Source organism: Squalius cephalus, assembly GCF_949319135.1.
Source record: "Squalius cephalus genome assembly, chromosome: 19".
NCBI classification, from domain to species: domain Eukaryota; kingdom Metazoa; phylum Chordata; class Actinopteri; order Cypriniformes; family Leuciscidae; genus Squalius; species Squalius cephalus.
In genome coordinates, this window is record NC_137140.1 from 16,119,433 (window position 1) to 16,123,036 (window position 3,604).

Consider the following 3,604-nt stretch of genomic DNA (forward strand, 5'->3'; position numbering starts at 1 on the left):
GTTCAGTGAGTATTGAACACACACACACTGTGAACACACACCCGGAGCAGTGGGCAGCCGTTTTTGCTGCGGCACCCAGGGAGCTATTGGGGACCATTTGTTCCGAATGTTTAATAATGGCAAATGTTGGTACAATTTAAATACGCTTTGTTTAATATTGTTTAAAGGAATGGTACAAATTAAATCTTTCTTTTTAAGGACTTTTCAGCCCACTCCACCCAACCCAACCCAACCCCAGATTGACCAAGGATCCAGATGAGTACTGGCAATTTGGTGAAGGATTGCACTGTAACTTCTGGTATGAATCCATTAACCTTTTGTTATGTGTGAGGTGTTTTGAATTTACTTAATTTAATAAAATTTACAAAATTATATTTTACATAATTGACGTAGAGTAGTAGTAATTTTCACTAAAATGAAAATTACCCCATGATTTACTCACCCTCAATCCACCGTTAGTGTATATGACTTTCAGATGAATACAATTGGAGTTATATTAACTATGGGGTTGGGTTAATAAAGTCCTTCTGGAGCAAGGCCATGAGTTTCCAAAAGTATCCATATTTAAAACTTTATAAAGTAAAATAACTAGCTTCCGGCCATACACAGTCTACTTGTGTATAAAGCGCAACTTATGACGTCAGAAGTAGCGTAGTGCATCATGGGGTAGCGTAAATATCAGTAGTACGTCACATTACTCGCATAAGTTGCGCTTTACCCTTAAGTGGAATCCGTATGTTTGTTTGCCTGGAAGCTAGTTGTTTTACTTTATAAAGTTTTTAAAATGAATATTTTTTTACACAAACTCATGGCGTCGCCATCGCCATGGCGTCGCAGCTTCAGAAGGCCTTTATTAACCCCCCGGAGCCACGTAGAGTTCTTATATAATGGATAGATGCACTTTTTGGAGCTTCAATCTGATGGTTGCAATGGTTGCAATCCACTGCCATTATGCAGCTTGGAAGCATCAGTGTGTTTATTAATATAACTTCGATTGTATTCGTCTAAAAGAAGAAAGTCATACACACCTAGGATGAGTAAATCATGGGCTAATTTTAATTTGTAAAGTGAACTACTTCAATACTTTGTGTAGTTAGGATTCTGAATTAAGTGTAATGTTTCTCTACATATCAGAAATATACAGAGCCACTTATTAGGGGTGGAATGGTACACAGGAGTCACGGTTCGGTTCAGACATCACAGTTCGGTACAAGTTTGTTACAATGGAGGGAAAAGCAAAACAAAAATGCAGAAGGCTTGTGCATGTCTCAGGCTGTACCACCAAAGGAAAATAAATTGCTTAAGCCTTGCATTTTTTAAATAAGTTTTATTAATAAAGTAAAGGCAAAAAAAAAACAGTTTATTTGTAGAGCACTGACAATAGTTTTATATAATTAGTTTATTAATTAAATTAATAAAAAGACAAAAAGACCTTGATATATGTTTGATAATTGTACCTGAATTAATTGAAAATTAATTTGCTACATTTCAGATTAATATATTTGTTTTCCTTTAAATTTTACAGTAACTTAATCCTGTATAAACAAAATGATCTAGTATGTTTTTATGTTTACACTGTTCGATCGCGCCTCACACACACACACACACAAATTAAAATCATTCTGAAAATGAAATCATTCTGATTGATTAATCTGAACATAGTTTTTACATGAATGCTAAGTCATCGGGTTGATGTGCATTTATAAGTCACAAGCTTCAAATTTGATTTAATCTTTTGATGTAAACGTAATATGCAGTTTCCTGCTGTTGTCACAATCTAACCATCCTCTGTTGTTTTAAAAAGCAGACTTATATTTACCTATTTCAGGTCCTTATTAGGAGACGCGGAGTACAAAAAGCCTTGCCGTGCTGCTTATATTAATCAAGCCGTAAAAAAAAAACAAGGTATCTGCAGATGAGAGTCCGAAACAAGCACTTGTTGGACAAAGTTGTCCTGCACCACTTCACAGAATGATGAGTGGGAAGATCATTTTAGATTGACACAACAGTAATTTATTATATTCTTAAATAATATTACAACAACATCAGCTCGTAATTCAAGTACTGAGATAAGTTTATAGTTCAGATATAAACACTGTCTACAGTAGCAATTTTTAGAAGAAGAATCAACTTTTGCAAGAAACTTTACACTTTAAACTTTAATCATTCATTCTAGAGATTCGTTCAAAAACACTGATTCATCCAGTAATGAAACACGTATTTTAGTCATTTAATTATTCATTCAAACCTTTTTTTTTTCATTCAGATTAAACATTTTAAATCGACTGCAGGAATTAACATTTGTCAGAACCTCTAGTAAATTACATGTTATGTTGTTATTTTATCTGTTCAGAATCGTGATCTCTGTCTGAAACACTAAAAGAATCAGATTCTCATTTTTGACTTAATTCTAACTTGTTTATTAAAACTATGACTCTTAAGTTGAGCCATCCTGGAAATTTAAGAATCATCCACACCTGTGATCACCTCAATTATTTTCCAAAGACACAGAGTAATATTTTTGTATTTCTACTTTAAAAGCAATCATAAATCATTAGCAATAAAAAAATAATTAAAATACTTTAATTATGCATCATTTCGTCGGCCTATTCTATCATGGACTGAGTTTTTAATGGTTAACTTGTATCAATGAATGATTTGATGCTTTCAAACACATCGCATATTCATACTTTATAAACTGGTTTTATTAATACAAAATTAAATCGGAATAGTCTGAATAAATAAACAGTAATTCTCTGTTAAATTTCCCAAATGCCCTTCCAGTGACATTCCAATACCGACTATTCCAATTGAAGTTTAATGCTGTTTTTGTTTTTTTTATCCTGAGTAAAAGTTGTTATTCTTTCATAAGGTATTGTGTAAGTATGTGTAAGTAACATGATTTCTCTAAAATCATAATCTCTAAAAAAAACTAATTTGTTTTGCAGAGGCTCTTAAGAAGACTGCTCAGATCAACTGGCAAGAAACTGAGAGGGAACTTTAAAAAAAGTCTGAGACAAGAGATGGAGGACAGTGTCCAGAATGCACAAATGACTGTCTGCAGTGTAAGCTGTACTGATACATGTATAGTTGCTGCTTCTTCTAACTGTCCCCAATTTATTTCCTTTTCAAATGTTCAAAGCGTTCAGTATAGACTGGGTCAAATACAGGTTAAAAGTATGTATTTTAACAATTAGGTATATAACTTTAAAGAGATACTCTTTAATCTGACATAAATCTGCTTCTTTAAATATTGTCTCTGGAATTTCAGAATATAGCATAATATGATGGGTAATTTCAATAAAATTTTAATTTGAAAAGATTTCAATCTCACTGTGTGCTCTAATGCTTTAAAACTTGTTTGTGTGGTGTTGCTACTCATTTAGATGGAACCCAGATGATCCCTAGTTGGGCCACATGCATATGATTCCTAGTTGGGCCCCACCTAAAGCCCTGTGAAATCCTGCATAAAACCTATATGAGTAAGTTGCTGGGGCCAACATGGAACCCATAGACAAACCCACTTGCAGCCCGTATTTCGGCCCATGTAGTAACCTTGTAGTACCCACAACAAAACTAAAGCTGGGACCAAGAAGGGTCTTGT

General features: G+C 33.8%; 1 long non-coding RNA gene across 1 annotated transcript; it reads left to right on the plus strand.

Annotated features, from left to right (window-relative positions):
- The first annotated feature begins 228 nt into the window (after positions 1-228).
- On the plus strand, positions 229-3,297 carry LOC307147449. Its single transcript, XR_013819312.1, has 2 exons — positions 229-298; positions 2,949-3,297. It is a non-coding gene; the product is annotated as an uncharacterized lncRNA (long non-coding RNA).
- Positions 3,298-3,604: the final 307 nt, after the last annotated feature.